The sequence below is a fragment of the Rattus norvegicus genome, chromosome 13 (genome assembly GCF_036323735.1).
Source record: "Rattus norvegicus strain BN/NHsdMcwi chromosome 13, GRCr8, whole genome shotgun sequence".
Taxonomy (NCBI): Eukaryota; Metazoa; Chordata; class Mammalia; order Rodentia; family Muridae; genus Rattus; species Rattus norvegicus.
In genome coordinates, this window is record NC_086031.1 from 48,639,390 (window position 1) to 48,659,899 (window position 20,510).

Here is a 20,510-nt window from a genome sequence, read left to right on the forward strand (position 1 = left end):
CCCTTACTAAGGTACATTTCATCCCCAATACTCTATTTTCACAGCCCCCATCCCGCCTCCCTCTTGCAGGGATTCTCTTCCTCATTATTCTTATCCTCTCGGAAGCCCCACTGTTCCCGCAGACCGCTATAGGTGGAGATGGCCTTCCTGCGAGGGGGAGGAAGAGGAAAGAGGTCCAGGGATCCCAAAATGGTTATGGGCGCTCTTGTGCCCAACTCCTAGCCCCGGGCTGCAGTGAGCGGTTGCGGAGGTCAGGTGGAAGCCGGCTCTTGGGAGCCAAGCCACCTGGGGTGGAGGGGACAGGACCCTTCCCCTGCCTGCTCTTCCTGTCCCGGGAGCGGCCTCCCTGACCTTGACGGGAGGCGAGGCGGGGGTGCGGCGCCCAGCGTGCTGCACACCGAGGACAGTCCCGCAGGCACGCCCGCCCCGCACCTCCTGGCGCGTGCCCGCTCTCCCGCACCGCCCGCCGGGTCTCCTCCCCTCACTGCAGCGCTCGCCGCGCTCGCGCTCGCCCATCGATCAGCCCCTCCCTCCGCCCGGTCGCAGACTGCTAAGCTCAGCAAGTCTTGCGGCAAAGGCACTTCGGAGCGGAGTTGGACCCGGGGCGGAGCGGGGACTCCGCGCCCCCAGGGAACGGCCACCGCCGCTGGACCGTAGCCAGCGCCGCATCCCTGCAGCCCGTCGCTGCTTTCCGTCGGGGACCGCGGATCTCTGCTGCCGCGCCGGGGTCGCCTTCGGGTGAGTCCCGATGCCCCTCCAAAGTTTCTCTATCCTGGCTTCTGAGTCCAGGTGCAGAAGGGTTCCGGCCCCTGAGGGTGGGTGGGGTCGCGGGAGTTTGGGGCCAAGGGAACCGGACGCCCGCACCGTCCTTTGCGGAGAGTTTTCCTAGCCTCTGGCTTGGGAGAGCCGGAGCCGTGGAGCGAGAAGCAGGCTCCTCTGCAGGTTTGCGCGGCGAGCTGTAGGGTGGAGGAGACGGGGGTCCCTTGCGCCCTCCCGCTCTGTTCCTGGCATTTCCGTCCCTGGACGCCCCCACTTGCGCCTCGCCCATCCCCCGCCTGTTTGCGCCGTCTCCAGCCTGCCTCTTTTGCCCCGGGTCAAGCTTCAGGGATCTGCGGCACCGTCGTCGTGGGAGGAGAGGGGAAGGTCGCCCGTGCGAGGCTAGGGGGCCAGAGAAGAACTCTGAAAGTGAGGGGTCCAGGGAAGCAGTCTTGGACGCGACGGAGGGTGGGGGTGGGGTGGTAGATGGAGATGTCCCTTCAAATCTCATGACTCAGCACCACCTAGGACGGCTTGTCGCTGCTCAGCCCTGGTCGTCAAGGCCCAACAAACCCATTCTTCTTTCTGGACTCTTCCTTTTTTTTTTTTTTTTTGCCACTCGTTCTTTCCACTACCACGAATTTTCTATTTTAACTTAGAGAGAGGCCGCATCTTTCCCCTCTCTCATCCCATGAATCCTCGTGCCCTGTTTTTTTTTTTCCTGCCTTCCCACATTCCACAGGTGCCTCGAGCGGCATGGGGTCTCCCTTTTTCAGTCCTGGGGTGCTGGTGGAGGTCTCTTTCCTTGGCAGGCAGCGGAAGAAGCCAGCGCAAGGACAGAGGAGGCGCTGGCCCAGCAGGACCACTGCAGTGTGGAAAGGGCAGGGGGAAGGAGACGGTTGGAAGGGGGTGAGCAGAGGAGAAAACCCTCAGGTTTTCAGGGGGCACTTGAATAAAGACTGGGGTCAGCCTGGGGAGCATGGGGTAGGCCCTCTTTTTCCTCTTCTGCTGTGGGTGTGAGGTGGCGTCTCCAACATAATAGGTTGTCCTCAGTCCAATCCCTAGCTCAAGAAAGCTGGACATTTCATCACTCGGGTGCTGAAGAGGAGCAGGACCAGAGGCCCTTAATCCTTCTAGCTTCCTCCCCGGCCCCGGGCCCCAGCCCCAGCCCCAGCTCCAACCCCAGTTTACACCAAGCCTTTGGGCTGCTTTAAAAATGAAGAAATGGGCATGAAATGTGCCCCTCAGGCTGGGCCAGAGGGGCAGGGGCAGGGGCAGGGGCAGGGCAGCTCCGATGTAATGAACCATGCCTGGCTGACACTGCAAGCTTCAGCTTGTGTCAGGGCTCAGGAGTGAGTCAGTTTCAGAGGTCCACACCAGGCACACTGCAGCCTTCAGAACTGGGCTCTGGCCTCAGCTGCCTCTGCCCTGCTCCTTGATACATCGTTGCCACATCCTCTTGGACTCCCTTTGGATTAGGGCTTTTCCTTAGCACCACACCGGCTTAAATCTCACTCTTTACCCTCTATACCTGGCCTATGGTGGCAACGGGAGCCTAGGGACTGTGGAGGGAGAGGACACACAGGTGGAGGTGTAGGGCCAGACCCTTTGTGTGAGTCAGTTTTGTTCAGCACTGCACAAGCTTTCCCCAAACAGCTTGGGGTCCTTCCTGGGGAGGGGCTGTACGAACACATTTCTTTCCACTTTGTGCCTCCAGCCCCTGCATCAACACAAAACCAGGGGAAGGGAAGGCACTGGTATCTGCAGGCTGCCTGGCCTCACCTGAGTAGCATTGGTTTTACCCCTTGATCACGGAGCACCTTTCCAGAGCAGGGCAGGATCTCCTGACCACACTGCAGCTGCAGCTCATTTTAGCCGTTCACCTTCAGGCTGTTTCCAGGTAATGCTACAAGGCTGCCCCTAATACCTCAGAGATCCAGGCAGGGGCAGGAGGGCTGGAGGTGTCTCTTCCCTGCTGGGCTACCCGATTGTCCTGGATCTGGGCATCTGACCTTGAGTGGCTTCTGTTCTATCCTTGTGCTCCCCTGTCTGAGCCCTCTCTTTCCTCTCCACTGAGCCTGGGCTGCCCTCTCAGGGGAGGGTGGCTAGAGAGACAGTGAAGTAGGCATACAGGCACACAGGAGGACAGCAAGGGGAGACCTGGGGCTGAGGCACACTCCTGGAGGACAGAAGGCTGAGCTAGGTACAATACTGACTGCTTCCTTTAGCTCTTGGATTTGTTAGGTAGACTTTTCTTGGTCTAGACAGTCTCTAGTATTAGTTAAATTTGCTTGTCTTGACTAGATATCATAGATGTATGTCTAGGTTAGAAGGATATTGCCTGGGCACTGGAGTGACCAGCCAGAGGAAGCAACAGAGGACTTAATACAGCCGATGGTTAGAACAGGAAGTACAACGCAGGGCCACAGAAAGCCAGGTGGACCTGGGCTCTAATCTCAGGGCCAGTGTAATGGTCGGTTTCGAGGGTCAGCTGGGTCGCATTAAGAAACTCCTAGGACATCAATGGGGTGTACCTCGGAGTGTTCTCTATGAGGACTTTTACACAGATTACCTTGAAGGGACAAACCGGCCTTCTATATGAGGGGCACCATCCTCTGGGCTGGGGTCCGGGGCTGAATTAAAAGAAAAAAGGAGAAGCCAATACAGCAGCAGCGTCCCCCTGCTCTCCGCTTCCGGATCTGTCCACGTGTATGTTCTCCTAGCTACAGCTCCCTGGTACTCCTGTGCCCACGGCTTCCTCACTGTGGTGGACCCTAGCCCCTGACCTCAGAGCTAAAAGCCAGCCGGCCAACCAGAAAACATAAACCTGGTTTGTACAGTGCTGGGGTTGTTTTGTACACACTAGGCAAACCTTCTGCCGACTGAGTTACGTTCTCCACCCCCAATCCCTGCCGCTCCAGATTCTGCATCCCAGCGGACCTTACTGAGTCGTTTGGCTGCCTTATCCGTTCTCACGGTTTTTCAGTATCTACCTACGACTTGGTTATTGTTTTGAGACAGGATCTTGTTATATAGCCCAGGCTGGCCTTGAACCAGCTCAGGCTGGTCTCCAACTCATTATCCTCCTGCCTCAGCCTCTTCAGTGTTGGAATTACAGGTGTATACCACCACTTGACTATTACCCGGCTTTTGTTTGTTTGATTTTACAAGGTTTCTCCATGTAGCTCTTGCTGCCCTGAAACTTGCTCTGTGGTTCAGGCTGGCCCTTAACTCAGAGATCTGCCTGCTTCTGCTTCCGCACTGCTGGCATTAAAGGTGTGCACCCCACTGCCTAGATGGCTATTACTCATTGACAGCCTGTCTGGGTCATGCTAGGTGGCTAGCATTCAGAGGGGAGTGAGCTGTGCCTGGCTCCCACACCTGCACTCACTCACTGCCACACGGGTGAAGATGTCATCACAGAGAACTCATGGCAACTGTGACAAAAGCCATTAGTGAGAGCTGGCGGGAGAACAATGCCTTAAACAGGTCTCATGTTTTAATACTTGCAGGGTGTATGTGTAAATACCGTTAATACCATCGTCACGGTAGTCCATGGCTTCCTGGACTGATGCAGTCTGACATGCTCCACTCGAGCATCCTCACTTACAACCGGTCGGTTCCTCACCATCTGCTCCGCCGGAAAGCCAGGCCAGCAAGCAGAGATTTAGCCTGGACGCCCTTGGCATCCAGGAGGCCTGTGGTAAATGACATAGTTTAAGTGGAGAAATGCCACATAACGCCCCCACCCCCACCCCCAAGAGGCAGTGTAGTGACTACAGACATCACCTGCTTCTGCGCACGCTCTGACTTCAAGCAAACTGTTAATCAAATCTTATTCTCTGTCGTCTCATGTGTGGAATGGAGCTTAACTGTCTGTCCCCAGCGTAGGGTAATGGGGGACCATAAAGGGAATGAGTGCCTGTATGTTCTGGAACAGTCCAGGGCGAGAGCTGTGTGCGTAATTTTTAGCCACGTTTGTCTGTCCTTGTCCACAACAGAGTAGACGCTCATTCCAGAACCTCCAACTTCCAGCCAGTTGTGTCTGATGCCCAATGAGCCGTTTCTTGCCAGAGCTTAATTTCCGGGAAGGACCTGTCCCAGCCACCCTTCATTCCACGTCTGGAACAGGCAGTTCGAAGAGGTCACTGGGGTGACAGGTGGCTAGATCACAGTCCTGGGGGACTGGGGTCTGGTTCTGGACTGTGGGGGGCATTCAGCTGCTATCCCCAAAAGTAAATTCCAGGTCAGGCTCCCAGATGCAGGTCAAGCAAGAGCTGCTGTGGAAGCTTGCTTCTTGGGTGGTCTCCAGGCTGGGGCACCGTACCCTGCTGCTGAATCCTGGGATTCTGGATGCCCTTCCAGCCCTGGCCACATAGGAAAGCAGGGTGTGAGTTGCACCCAGCATGCATTTTCCAAGTAGCCCCCAGATATTTATCGGCTAGTTTATCTGGGGCCTCAAGATTGCAGTTGTAGAAATAGTTATAAGAGAAGGTGGAGCCTGGGTGGGTCATGCGTGGGTGGGTCATGCGTGGGTGGCGGCGGCAGAACTCAGCCCCACCCATTTCCTTGCATACCTCCTGCCCTCCGTTTTGGCGCAGCTGCCACTGGGCCAGTCTTGCAATAAAGGAACAGGGCTCTCTCTACTTTCTACTTGGAGGGACTAAGCAACACTCTGAAAGACACAAGGCAGGAATGATCCCAGAACACCAGGGACCCATAGCGCACAAGAGGAACATTCATGATAGCCAGTGTAGGGCGGTGATGCCGCCAGAGCCTGGGTTGGCTGCCTGCCAACACCAGCTTCCTCAGTCACTGGAGCCTCCGTCCTCTCTGCAGGGCCCAAGCACTCAGCACTGGGCAGCCTGGGCATTTGCAAGGGCAGGTACTTCTGAGCGGGGCAGGGAGTCCTCAGCCATGGAGAACCCTGTCTGGGCGGCCTATAATTGGGCTGATGTGGTGGCTCCGGAGCGGCAATTAGGGAATACTGCAATTAGAGGTGGAATTTTCCCATTACCACTCCCTGCCTCTTAATAGTGAGTGCAGGTGGTTGTGACGGGTGAGGAAGGCACCGGGGAGATGGGAGTAGAAATGCGGGAGAGGGTGGGACGGGCTTTACTCTGAGGCTGGCAGGCTTGGGCGGGAGGAGCTTAACCCTCTCTATACTCTCACACTTGGGCTAGCCAGCGGGTGAGCTGGTGGTGAGGCAAAGTTGGGGCAAGGGGTCTTTGGTGTGTTACAGTGTAATCAACAGAGGCAGAGCCACTCAGGCTCAGCTTAGGTGTGTGTGTGTGCACACGTCTGCATGTGTGCATGTGCATGGGTGTGTGTTGTTCCAGATAGGGTTATTACCGTATAGCCCAGGCTGGTCTGAATACTCTGATTACAGAATATCCCGGGATGATCTTAAACTGGGCATTCCTCTTACCTCAGCCTCATTAGTATTAGGATAGCAGGTGTGAGCCATTACCCAGCTTTTTAAAAAATATTATTTTTGCTGGGTGCCCCTTTAATCTCAGTACTTAGGGGGCAAAGGCATGTAGATCCCTGTGAGTTTGAAGCCAGCCAGGTCTACAGAATGAGTTCCAGGCGAGCCAGGGCTACACAGTGAGGCCCTATCTTTAAAAAAAAAGAGTATTTTAACTGACACAGAATAATAGTGTATATTTACTGGCTAGAGTGTGGTATCTTAATATATATATCCTACAATGTGTAATGCTCGGATAAAGACACTTAGCACATGACTTGCCTCAGACTTTATTATTTATTTAGTACTATTTTTTATGTTACCTGGGTTCGCCCAGACAGCCGGAAATTTTAAGGAAAATAGCTTTTTCCATTATCATTGACTCTGGTCTGAGCTAATGGCTCAGATGTATTGGACCTCTGCTTTCTGCTTTGAAAAATAACTGGGGAAGTTTTAATGAATTTATTGGAAAAGAAATTCTTTGTGCTATGCAGCCCTTACCTTTTCCTGCTCCACCACAGCTTGCTGGAGCAGAGAAGAGCTTTGGAGGCAGCTTTGAGGCGCCTGAGGAGGGGGCCCAGTGATATGAGGGTCCTCTATGTCTTAGAAGTCTGCACTCACTTCTCCTATGTGTCATTTGCAGGAGAACTCATTTTAAAGACACATAGTCCTTCATCATCATCTTCTTCTTCAGTCTTCTCTTGCCATGTTCACAACCAACCATGGGTCCTTTTGTGCCTCATCGCTGGAGCAGCCACAGGCACCAGTGAGGGACCTAAGATCAGATGGTGGGAGGGGTGGAGACTTGGAGGAGAGAGCTGTCATCCAGTCACAGCGCAGGCATGGGGGAGGAAGCTGCACGAAAACCTATCAGGACTGGAATCCAGCTTCACCACTAGAATCCAGAGAAGTTAGAGGTAAACCTCAGGGGCAGGAGCTGTGTGAGCAGGAGCTGTGTGAGCAGGAATTGTGTGAGCAGGAATTGTGTGAGCAGGAATTGTGTGAGCAGGCAGTGTGGAGTTAATTGGTGGGGGAGGGCTCCCTCTCCCAGTGTCAGTCTCCTGTGAGGAGAAAAAGCATCACTTTAATAAGGCCGCCCTGGTTCCAAATCAATCCTGGCATTGCAGGAGGCAAGGGGGAAACACAGCCACGAAATTGGATTAGCGCTTTGATGCCGGGAACCATGCTGGCTTCGGTGGGAGGCCGAGAAGGGAGGACTGAAACTGTCAGGGATACCTGGCTCCCATTCCACCCAGTCTGATGGTAGAGGGGCAGCAGTGTGTCCAGGGGGAGGAGCCAAAGCTTTAGCCACTGCCAGGCTGGGAGATTTCCCTGGAGTAGGTGTGAGCTCCCAAGTTCCTCAGGGGCTGAGAGGATGGGAAGGAGGTAGAGAGGATGCTCGCCCCCAGCCCAGCGGGTCCCACAGCTGCACATTCTGAGGATGCTGTATAAAGGGACACATGTGGCCAGGAGTTGGGGTTGGAGGAGGGGGTGCTGTGCTGCCTGTGTGTCCACAAGCAAGTTAACTCCCGAAGCCTCAGAGGCCCCCTTAGAAGACAGAGTTAGTCACACGGGTTGCCGCTCCCAGTTGCCAAAGTATGCTCCCTGGGGGAGTTCCCAACAGGTTTTCAGAGGGTTCCTTTAAGTCAGGGCAGTTACAGCAGTAGCATCAAAGTGCACAGTGTGTTCACAGGAGACAGCTTTGATACCGAGGCAGTGGTGCATGGAGACGACTGATACCTCACGTGAGTCAAGGCCACAGTGCCAAACTGTCCAGGTCATTGTATTCTCCACAGCCTGCAAAACAAATGATCATAGAAGGAGGTCTTTGGCGAAGCTGTCAAAATACTGATTCCAGTGAGCCTAGACCCTGGAATGAATGAATGGATGGATGAATGAATCTTTTAAACTATCTTCTAAAATGAAATGAGTAGAAAGCACTTCTGTTGTCCACAGCTATCAGACCGGAAGCCCAGCGCCTGGGCTGTTTGTATTACAAGCTGAACTAGCCACTTTCTTCATGGGCCGATGTTTTCAACTTGAGAAAATGATTGACAAATACAGTCATTTGGAGTAGCTATCTGTGCAAAAAACCAAAAACAAACAGAAAACAAAACAAGCAACAACAAAAAACCCCGAGTGGAATTGAGTTTGTAATTTTAAAATCCCCAGGTATGTCTGTTACCAGTGGTGCAATTCAAGCCTTCAAGCAAAAAAAAAAAAAAAAAAAAAAAATATATATATATATATATATATATATATATATATAATTTTGGAAACCTGCTGTCATGAAAAAGACTCTTCGGGAATCTTACAGAAGACCGGTTAATATTGGCGAAGTTGGTCGGTATTTAGAAGAGCTACCCAGCTGACCAAGCTGCTGTCTTCTGTGATACACAGGAAGCGCTAGGCTCTAGAGTCTAGAGCCGTCCTTAATCATCTGTCGAGTACAAGGTTGCAGAGTCCATGTTGCAGTGACCCTAGAAACCACGACGCGGTAGATTTCGATGTCCTATCAAATCACTAGCCATAGTGATTTGATAGCCTCAGGTGTGGTGCATACCGGTAATCTCAGCACTTGGGAGGCAGAGGCAGGAAGATGAGGGGTTCAGAACCAGCCTGAACCACGTGCAACCCTATCAGAGAATAAAATAGGACTAGCCAAGTGGCTCTGTGCATAAAGGTACTGCCACCAGACTTGATGCCTTGAGTTTAATCTCTGGGACCCCCACACTGGAAGGAGAGAACAAACCTCTGAAAGTCCTCCCTTGTCTTCACGTGCGCACCACTCATAAAGCTCCCCCTGACAATACAAGTAAAATACTCAGAGTTTCACTGTTTCCCGTTCCCTTCCCTTCCCTTCCCTTCCCTTCCCTTCCCTTCCCTTCCCTTCCCTTCCCTTCCCTTCCCTTCCCTTCCCTTCTTCTTACACCCCTCCCTGTGGTAGATCAAACACAATCTGGGATGGGAGATTTCCGTTCCTTCCAAGCCAGACATTAAAAACCCTGGACATTTCTTATGTGATAACACGTCTAGATTCTTTCTCCTCTTAGAAAATAGGTTTGGAATTGTTTCCGTCCGCCAATAATGGAATAGTTTCTCAGTCTGGATTTCTAATACAGCAGCTCTCACTCTGACGCACACAAATACATGTTGTTAGTGGGTCTGCTGTATGGCCCTGGGGTAGCCTGTGTGGGAACTGGACACACACAGAAGGGCTTCCCAAGATGTAGTACCTCAGAGCAGAAGTCAGGGGCGCTCTTGTGTCTCAGATGCCCCAGTGACCTCGCAGTCTCTCTGGGAAGCCTGCATGGGAGAATGGGCAGAGACGTAGACTGCCAGTGTTGGGAAATCCTTAGAACAGTCAATCTTCTGGCCTCAGCTGGCCTCTGGGGTCCAAGTTTCATCCCATGTTGACTTCCCTTAACTTCTGCCCTGATCTGCCTTGCATATTGGGATTCTAAATGTTGGGGTTCTTTTAAGCTATCTAAAAGGGGGCAGTGGTAGTTGAACCATTAGAAACATTTTTATATATTGGAGCATAAGTCTTTGTTCTAAAGACAAAGCCCAAGTCCCAGTACTTGAGGCAGGAGTGTGAATTTTAGTCTAGCATGGGTTACATGGTAAGCAGCCCCTGAATCCAAAGAAGCAAAACAAAACAAAGGGAAAGGCTGTGTGTACACAGGGCAGACAGTGCACTGGACCATGATGAGGTCAAGATGGCCCAGGAGGCCATCTGCTGTGGATGGAGTTTTAGCTCTAACAGTGCTGGCACACAGGGAACTCAGCAAATGGTCACATCCAGGTCAACGGGCTTTTCTACTCTGTCTTTGTAAGAAGCCTCAGCTCTTACATGGAGGTGGCATTATCAAGTCAAGTGTGCCTGCCTCAGGGCTGTTCTCCTAGCCGCCCACCTTAGAGAAAGTCAGGCTGTCTCTTGGTTGGGGACTGTGGACAAATATGACCCCCTAGGCTAGTGTCATAGGGCTTTGCCTGGAATAGGTCCTGTCTACACAGTCTAGGGATGCTGAGGGGAACCCAGAACTCAGCCCTTCTCAGGAGTAAGGTTCCTGATAATAATGGGCCCATGGGGCCTTTTTTGTCCTAGCTTGCAGGAGACCCAAAGCTCCTTCTCAAGCAGACCCTCTAATGGCTTGGGAAGTAAAGTTTCAGGAAGTAAGGCTCTATCTGTTGTGCTGGTTACCCAGAGGAAGTTCTTCCTTCTATCTAGCCACACATTCTGTTGTCCTGATTGCCAATTTCCTCTTCCTGTACACCCTTCCTTCCCTCACACCTGCTGGAAGGCCTTGTATGTGGGGAAAGCTGAGAGCCAGACTCAGCAATGAATTCTGTCAACTTGGCATGTGGCCATTGAGTTTAAGACTTAGCTCCCTGATGTCTGAAGCTCAAAGAGAATTGTTCTTCCTGTGTGAAGACCAGGTAAGCTTCGTGTCTCTCCCATGGCATTTGTGGCTCTGGCCCAGAGAAGATGGGCCAGTTGGTGCAGGAAGGACAAGCCAGGGCTGGCCAGAGAGGCTGTGTAGGACAAGAGAACTACCTCCAGGTGAGGGTGTGGCTGAAAGGGGATGTGCCTTTCTCTGTTGGCACAGGGCTGTGGCCGTTGCTGCTGGCTGCCTTGGCTTGTGGCTCCTGCACAGCCTTGCAGTTGCTGCCCTGTCCTCAGTGCACCCCTCTAGGGGCTGTTTCCAGTGCTAATAGTAATCAGGAGTGGGGAACAATCAGGACAGAGCAAAAGATGAGGGGAGGGGTACTTTCTGGGTGACAAAGATCACTTAGGTCAGTGATTCTCAACTGCTGGGTCATGAACTTTTGAGGGATTGAACCACCCTTTTCACAGGGGTCGTCTAAGACCATCGGAAAACACAGGTATTTACATTTATAACAGTAGAAACATCCAGTTATGAAGTAGCAATGAAATGATTTCATGTCTGGGGGTCAGTACAACTCCATAGGAACTGTATCCAAAGGTCACAGCATTAGGAAGGTTGAGAGCCACTGGCTTAGGTGGCTTGGACTTGCCTTGTGGGAGGGGTGCTGAGACCCTGGACACTGTCCCTTGGGGGTTCTGAGTCTTCTCCCTTCTAGTGCCCCAATGCACTTCTCCTTCCTCCTGGAAGCCTTTTTTTTTCTTTTTTCTTTTTTTCGGAGCTGGGGACCGAACCCAGGGCCTTGCGCTTGCTAGGCAAGTTCTCTACCACTGAGCTAAATCCCCAGCCCCTCCTGGAAGGCTTTTGTGGCTCTGACCTGCTGAGCACAGTGAACATCAGTAGTGAACTCAGAAGTACTCGGAGGCAGACAGGTGTCTCACTAGGATGGATTATTTTTAAATTAAATTTTATTTTTCTGGCTTTATTGAGGCAAAATTGATAAATATTACAGATACTCAGGGTGTGTGATGACTTGTGTACTGGCTAGTTTTGTGTGTCCACTTGACACAAGTTAGAGTCATCAGAGAGGAGGGAAATACCTCCACAAGATCCAGCTGTAAGGCATTTTCTCAATTAGTGATCAATGAGAGAGAGTCCAATCCATGGTAGGAGGTACCATCCCTGGGCTGGTGGTCCTGAGTATTATAAGAAAGCAGGCTGAGCAAGCCATGGTGAGCAAGCCAGTAAGCAGCACCCCTCCATGGCCTCTGCATCAGCTCCTCTGCCAGGATCCTGCCCTGTTTGAGTTCCTGTCTTGATTTCCTTCTATGATGAACAGCATTATGGAAGTGTAGCCAATAAACCCTTTTATCTCCAACTCGCCTTTTGGACAGCAATTGGTAAACCCTAAGACAACTTGGTATGTGTGTACTTTGGTGACATTTCCCACTATCACATAAACTAACATATGGCCATAGGGTGATCCTATAGGGACAGAAGATGGTGCCCACGGCGCCCCTGAGACTTTCAGTTCTGGGGCACCTGGCTCTTGACCTTCTCTCCAAATGAGCCATAGGTATTTCCCAAATAGCCCCTTGTAGTGACTCCACCATGGCCTCTCAGAAAGCAAATGCTTGTCTGATTCATGGTACCCGGCAGCATTAGGTTGGGAGAGAGTTTCTCAGGTGTGCGTCTGCACACAGATACAATTAGGCAGCTTTCTGGCAGAGTGCCAACGGGCACCTCTAATCCTTGTCAGAACGTGACAAGGAGACTTTCTGGTCCCACACACCCTTCCCTGACTACACGCTGCTTTCTGGCAGGGATTGTAGGCCAGGGTCTAGTTCAGGTACTCAGCAGTTGTGTGGTCTCCTTGTAGACTTGGGAACTCTGGTTCCTCACAGGCCATTGCTGCCTCCCCAGCCCTGGTGGTGGCTCCCACCTGCTGTTAGGAGTCAGTCGCTGGAGCTTTGTCAGTTGTAGTCCTTCGTGTGGAAAGTTGAAACCGGGTTGGGCCCGCTCTTGTCAGAAGCAGTGGTTCTCTGGAAGGTGAGCGATGGTGTTGGGGACCAAAGCCTGGGGCTTCACTTATTGTTCTGGTGGCAGATGTGGTGGAGTCTGGAGGGAGAGAGGTGAATGTGAGGCTCCTGAACTTACTCTGACAGAACAGGCTTACCTGAGCTTCCTGCTTTGCCCCACAGTGGGAGATTCTTTTCTGTGTCCAAAGTTCAGCATTGTTCCTTGTTCTCTGTCCTGGTGGTGGGGCTAGAACTTGGGGACCAGGACCCAATTCTGTAGTTTCTCCCATTCTCATGGGATTCCCTTCCAAAGGTCTCTGTCACTCACTCAAGCAGGAAACGGTCACCACGCCAGCCCTCTGTGCAGAGAATGGAGTGTGTGTGTGTGCATGCCCATGCACATGGGAAGACAGCAGAGAGGCCTTGCTGGTGACCCTTGCAGCTCAAGGAACACAATGTGTTAAGCAAAAATCATACCACAACTGTTTAACTCCAGGGTTTACAGTGGAGGCACAGAGGGGACTCTGACATCCCCAGCCTTATCCCAGCATGTCAGCATGCTGTGTGGGATTCCAGGAAGTGCTGAGCTCAGAGGCACAATCTGGCTGTAGAATCCCAGAATCTAGAGTTTCTGACTCTGCCTCGAGCTCCCTAGGTGTCACCACTGTAAGAAAATCCAACTAGAAAATGTCCCAGGCTTCTAAGGGCCAGCTGTAGTTTTTATCCAGGATGCTGAGAGAGGAGTTCTAGAATTGGCCTCTCACCCCAGAGCACTAATGAGTTGGGGTAGGATGTTCAAGTAAACCTTGACTCTCTGCTCTAATTGTCATCTCTGAAGCTTAATCACCTCTGTCTGCTAACCTAGGCCCAGTCCTGGAAGCTTCCAGCCTCTGCACAAGCTTATGTAGGCCTAGACTGCTGTGAGCTTCTGAGACTTGCTGTGAGTAAGCTCACCCTTTGTTCTCTCTGATCTCTGGCTGGCTGGTTTAACTCAGCTCTTCTGGCTCAAAAGGCCTCTCCAAGCTGACTGACTCAATCTGGCTTCTCGCTTGGCCTTTCCTGAATTGCTCTGCTTGACCTCAAATTAACTCTAGTGAATTGTTCTAATCTTCTGGCTCCTTCTCACTCTCTGGCTCGTTCTGTCTTCACCTGTGTCTGCCCTGTTCTCTCTCTGCAATGTCTCTCTATAATTGTCTGGGAAAACTGGCTCTTCCCTCCCTCCCTCTGCAGTGGTCCCTCTTGTTGACCTCCCCTTTCTCTCTCTCCTCGTGAGAGTCGGACATATCCCATTCTGTCAAATCTTTCTCTGATTCTTCGCTTTGCCACTCAACTAGACACCACTTTCAAACCCGGGTGCTTCTTTCTACAAATTAATTTCACCTTTACTCTTTGGGATTAAATTGTGTACTAATTGTGTATTCCAGCCAGAGGGATACAAGCTGTGTGCTAAGGCTGAGTCACACCACAGCTAAAAACAGGCTTGCCCCAGTAAATAGCACAGTCTCGGGGCTCACAGTGTGAGCAAGTATCCTGCAACAGGAGAACAGCTCAGATCAGGGAATCACTTGCCCTCGACAGCACACAGATGATGCGTGTGGCAGGAGAGTCCCGGAGCGGCTGGGCTCAGGGAGGAAGGCTAGACTGCCCTTGCACTAGGATGGGATAAGATCAATGGTTGCAAAGGAAAGCAGGCAGATTTAGGTTAGACATTAGGCAGTACTTTCACACTCATAGCACTAAGGAATCTGGCAACTGATTAAAAGAGCGTGGTAGTGTTGACTAGATGTTTCAGGAAAGCAGAGAGAACATTTCTAGGGGAGATGCTTGCATGGCGACTGTGGCAGTGATGGCCACACAAGGCTCCCCTCAGACACGTCCATGAATCTCTTCTTGCTTTGCAGCTGAGGTCAGTGCTGTCTGGACGTCTGTGAGAGGAAGATGTTGGGCTCTCTCAGCAATGAGAATTTTAGCATAAACTATCCCCAGTTCACGTCTCTTGGTGACACATGTGGCTAACTGCAGCTGTCACATCAGTCAAGTCAAGCCCAATTACACCTTTGCTCTCTTGTCCTGCTGTGATATAAATATGGCGTCTGAGAAGTGTGTTAACTGCTGCTGGTGGAGGAATGGGTCAGCTGGCCTTCAAGACAGCAGGGAGACAGAGAGATTCATGTTTCAGACAGGCTCCTTGAGGATGTGGAAGGACTGGGCGGCTTGCAGCTCTCCTCTCAGGGGACCCTGAAGAGTTCATCTATAGATCGGCAGATGCTTTCTGAGGGAGGGTCTTTGTGTCCTTGCATTCATTTTAATTGTTGCCAGTAGTTCTGGGCTCCTCTTGTATGCATGGGTCTACCTGCAGATGCTGGAAGGACCAAGGATACACAGCAGCCTCACCGTTGAAGCCCATGCTGTGCCCCTGTACACATGATTTATGTCGTCAGGAAGTTGGTGACAAATCAATCCCACGAAAGACCTCAGGCTTCTAAAAAGAAATTGGCAGCCACTAAACACAGACGGAATCACCAAAGACCAAGCAGGTGGTGAGGCCATCTCACTCCATGGAAGGTCTGACACAGGATAGGCACGTGGAAGGAAAACTTGATAAGGGCTTTCTATAGCATGGCTTGAGTGTGTATGTAGACGTTCTAGGGAGAGCTGAGTGTGTGCACAAGTGTCAGCCAGCTAGCTTACATATCCTTCATGTCAGAGAGGGGAAAAGAGGAGGAGATGAGGAGAATAGTCCGGCTTAGTAGGGTGGGGTCTTTATCTCTGCCATGATGTTACCTGGAGATGGCTGATGTGTAGTTGAGGGTAAGCTTTGGGCACCTAGAGACTTCATGAGACAAAGCTTGCCTCAGGACAGATAGACTGTCCTGCTCATGTGGGCAGGGCCGCTCGTGTCCTCTGTCCCTCTGTCTGCTTAGACATGCAGAACTTTTGCCCTGCCAATGAGCTGTTCCCTCAACACCGGAGGGAGAGAAAAGAGCCAGAACTTTGGATGAATGTGACTTCTAGATTAATTTAACAGGAACTCTAGTCTGGAAGCTGACTTAGCTCATTCCTGTGTAACACAATTCTGATGTCACTGAAATGTTTCCAGGGGTAGAGGTGGCTCAGTGGCTAAGGGTACCTTTTGTTTTTATAGAATACGTGAGTTCGGTACCCAGAACCCACATGATGTCTCGCATCTGTCTGTAGCTCTGTTCCAGGGGACCTGATACCCTCTTCCGGCCTCTTTAGGCATCTGTCACACAGGTGGTGTACACACACTGAGACGAAACACTGATGCACATAAATCTGTACACAAATCACACTGTTTGCTGGAGAATCTCAGCACCGATGCTAGAAAAGGTGGAAACCAAGGTTGGGGAGATGGCACCCACCATCAAATGCTTGTCCTGAAAGCCAGAGGACCCAATTTCAGTCCCTAGAACCCACATTTAAAGATAAAAGGAGGGCAAGGTAGCTCACAATGAGAGACCCTCTTCTCAAAATTGAGTGGAGGCTGGAGAGATGGTTCAGCTGTTCAGAACACTTGTTCCTCTTGCTGAAGACCTAGCTTCGATTCCCAGCAGCGACCTGGTGGCTCTAAGCCATTGGTGACTCTAGTTTTGGGAAATCTAATGTCCTTTCCCATCATCCGTGGGCACCAGGCACACATGTGATGTGCATGCATAAAGGCAAAACATCCACACTCATAAAACAGTCTTTAAAAACCCAATGAAGTGGATGGCTTCTGAGGCCTCACACCCAAGGTTGACATATGACTTGTACTTATGCATACATGTGTGTGCACACAGAAGTGTGTGTGCACATAAAGTGCACAAAGCATCTATGACTTCTTCACCATCACAGAGTAGGATTGACCAGTGACCCTTTATCTTCCGAACTTGACTCCAAGGATCACAAAAGGATTGGTGCTGGTTTCAGTGGCAGTGTCCCCATGGGCTCATATGTTTGAATGCTTGGTCTCTAGTAGATGGAATTGTTTGGGGAAAGTGTATTTTCAGAGTTCTTTAGAATAGCAGAACTTATAGAATGGATCTCTCTCTCCTCCCCTCTCCGAAAGGGGATTTATCAGAATAACTTACAGGCTGTGCTCCAGCCAATCCAACAATGGCTGCTTATAAATGGAAGGTCCAAGAATCTAGGAAGTAGTGTTTAAGTCCACGAGGCTGGATGTCTCAGCTTGTTTTCAGTGCATGTGAGATCTTGAAGAAGTAGGGTCTAATTTCAGAGAAGAAGTGGACTTGCTAGTGAGGTGAAAGCAAGCAGGCAAAAAGGGACGCTTTCAGCTCTGCTTCCCTTCTGGAATTGTCTCTTGGATCTTGTCATCTTTCCCTGAATCTCCTCTAGTGCCTTGCAGGGCAGGAAGCCCCAGGAGGCTTAAAAAGCCAAACTACGGCTAGGCCTTAGGATGTTCAGCACCACGGACAGCACCCAGCGTGCTCCTCTGAACTGACTCCAGCGTTAAGCGCTGCCAGACGGAAGCTGGAGAGAAAACGGATGGTGTAACACATTACCTAGGCTAGGGGCTAGGTTCTTTCAGAGGAGAGGGGACTACTGGGATTGGAAGAGAGATTCCAGGCCTTGCAGTGTTGGTAGGTGGGACAGAGTGAGGTCTCTCCTGGTCACAATGGCTTTGCTTAATCAAAAGGCTTGGGCTGCAGTGGAAGTAGTCTTCCCTGGGAGAAGAGGTATGGTGGCAGCTTTAGGGTCAGAGCTGTCGGGGTGAGAGTGAGAAAAGGATCAGATGCTAGCTGCTATTGTGTCCTTAGGTCCCTGCTGCAGGGCAGTGCTGTATTTCTAACATCTTGACACCATGGACCACCAGGGAAATTCTAGGCAGTACTGAGGCACCTCCTATCTTGAGCTAGTATTTCTGCCCTTAAGTTCTCCTCAGAGATGCCAAGTGTGCCCGCTCCCACTTGGATGCTTACCTCATTGTCTTAGGTAGGGTTTTACTGCTGTGAACAGACACCATGACCAAGGCAAGTCTTATAAAGGACAACATTTAATTGGGGCTGGCTTACAGGGTCAGAAGTCTAGTATTATCAGAGTGGGAGCATGGCAGTGTCCAGGCAGGCATGGTGTGGGCAGAGTTGAGAGTTCTACATCTTCATCTGAAGGCTGCTAACTGGCTTCCGGGCAGCTAAGGTGAGGGTCTTAAGCCCACACCCATAGTGGCACACCTACTTTAACAAGGCCACATCTCCAAATAGTGCCACTCCCTGAGCCAAGTATATTCAAACCATCATGCTCACCTTCCTCCCCGGTCCCTGGGACATTATCTCAGTATATAGCCCCTGCTCCCCGAAGGCTCCTTCCAGCAGAAGGCACCAGTCTCCAGAGCCTGGATAAATGGATATGGCATCCAGGTGTGGTAGGACTGTCAGAGAAGTGCTTCCGGAAGGGTTTCCGGAAACACTTCCAGTACCTAATAGTTCACTCCCTACCTCAGGCCAAACTAATTCTTGGGGTGACTGGGGCTGGGGTAAGTGGGGACAGACTTACATACTCAGCACAAAAGACATATGTGCATGTGTCATTACAGTGTTCTGGAAGGGAAGAACTTGAGACTTAAACCCCTAAAGCCAGCGCTACCAATTGCTCAAGTCCAACCATTGCCAAAATAAGAGATCAGTTTGAGAGCACAGGGTGAGCCTCAGAGAGCATGCTGGGATTACAGCCTTACTGCCATGGCCTACGCTTTGACCCACGAGGAAAACTGATTTCACATCTCATCTCCTGCCAGGCCCAGGAAACACAAACTATCTGGCCACTGTATGTATGTGCACCATGTGTGTGCCTGGTATCCAAAGAGGTCATCGGATTCCCTGCAACCAGAGCTAAGGATGGCCGTGGCCCACTCTGCTAGATAGATAGTTTTATGTCAACTTGACACACAGTAGAGTCATTTGAAAGGAGGGAAGTTCAGTTGGGAAAATGCCTCCGTAAGAGCAGGCTACGGGCAAACCTCTAGGGCATTTTCTTAGTTAGTGATTGAGAGAGGCCCCAGCTCATCGTGGGTGTTGCCATCCCTAGGCTGCTGGTCCTTGGTTCTGTTTGAAAGCAGGCTGAGCAAGCCCTGAAGATCAAGCCAGTAAGCAGCACCCTTCCATGGCCTCTGCATCAGCTCCTGTTCAGTTTGAGTTCCTGTCCTGACTTTCTTCAGTGATAAACACTGATGTGGAAGTATAACCCAAATGAACCCTTTCTTCCCCAAGTTGCTTTTGGTCCTGATGTTTCTCCACAGCAATGGTAACCATGACTATGACAACCACCACGTGGGTGCTGGGAACCAAACCCAGGCTCTCTGCAGGAGCAACACAGGCGCCCTTAACAGCAGAGCCATCTCTCCAGCCCCTGTTTGACCCACGCCTACGCGGATGATTCCAACAGAGCCTCCGTCTACCTCAGCTGTGAAGCTGATGCCTCATTGGGTCCCCAGTGGGTCAAAGATACTCAGTGGATATGTAGGACCAGTGAGGGGTTTTATCTGCTGTTTTGGATGAAAGCCTTTTCCTTGAGCAGAACTCAGCAGAAGCCAGGGGACCATTTGCATGTCATGCTGTGGGAAGGACTGCAGGCTTGGGGGCCCGTCTCCCCGGCTCTGAGAACTTGTAATTCTGAAGCTTCCTTTGAAGAAAGGGTACCTCAAAACATGGCTTGTGGCTGAGTTGGTGATGGAGGTCTCACAGGGACAAGAAGTCTCGTGCCTTTTGCCCAGCCGCCTCTGCCATCTCAGCCTGTCACCAAGTGTGTTTACCAAACTGGGCAAAGTGACTGAGTGCGTCCTCCTGTCTTACAGATCCTCCTTGGAGGGTCACGGGTCCCACCTCAGCTTGATCTGTGACTTGTCTAACATCTGTTCAGCAGGGTGATGACCATGTGTACTTTCTAGAGGTGGGTCCTTGCACATGCATGAGGGGGAGCAGAGAGAGAGAGAGAGAGAGAGAGAGAGAGAGAGAGAGAGAGAGAGAGAGAGAGAGAACACGAGCACCGAGTGTCTCCTGGGAGAGTGGAGAGAGTAGGTGCGACCCCAGCTCAGGCCGCTCTTCTTCTGTGTTCCTGCCCTTGACTGAGGATGGGGATGAATAATGGATGCTGAGTAACGCCTCACTGCTCCCGTGGAGCGTTCAGAAGGCCTCTAGCAGGTTTGTGTGCTCAGGTGTCATCCTCCTGGTGGGTGCAGACTCTTGGGTTTCCTTTGCTCTTAAGGTAGGAGGCTCATCTCCCTGAGACAAGTGGCCTGTGCCAGGGACCTGAGTCAGCGTTCTCAGCCACATGAACTGGAGAGAAGGTGGGGGCTCACAGTCCATGATTCTAGGGAATGAACTTGCCCAGGGTTGAACTGATCGGTGTTGATCAGTTGGGGGGAACCCTTAGGAGGGCTGATTGGGAGCAGTGTTCCTAGGACATCTAGTGGGATGCTAGATGCCCCCCTCTGGGTACTAAGACCTCTTTAAACAGTCTCGCTATGCCATTGAGGAAAGGCTTCTCCTAGCAGAGTGCCACCCCACAGCATTGGCATAGGTCAGCTACAGCAGACTGTTGGTTTCTTCTTTCACCCAACTCCCACATCTCCCTGCTTCCAGCCTCTACTGACCCTGTGGGGATGGTGTCACTGGGATTCCAGGATAGAATTACAGCCACAGTCACCATATGCTTGGGAGGGCTGGCTGTTCCTTGGTGTGTGTGTGTGTGTGTGTGTGTGTGTGTGTGTGTGTGTGTGTGTGTATGTATGTGTGTGTGTATGCACATATGCATGACCTTATACATTGGGAGTATAGCTAGCACATTCTTACATATGTCTAGTGGTATGCCTGTCTGTGAACTCTGGGAGGGGGTTGTATGCTACTCTTCCCCTCCTTAGGAAGC

General features: G+C 51.4%; 1 protein-coding gene across 1 annotated transcript in view; it reads left to right on the forward strand.

The window, feature by feature from the left end:
• The first annotated feature begins 244 nt into the window (after positions 1 to 244).
• The window catches only part of Syt2 (synaptotagmin 2), a 110,181-nt gene continuing 89,915 nt past the window's right edge, over positions 245 to 20,510 (forward strand). Inside the window, exon 1 of the mRNA XM_039090349.2 lies at positions 245 to 738. The gene's annotated coding sequence lies outside the window, so the exon portion shown is untranslated. The remainder of the gene's footprint in view (positions 739 to 20,510) is intronic.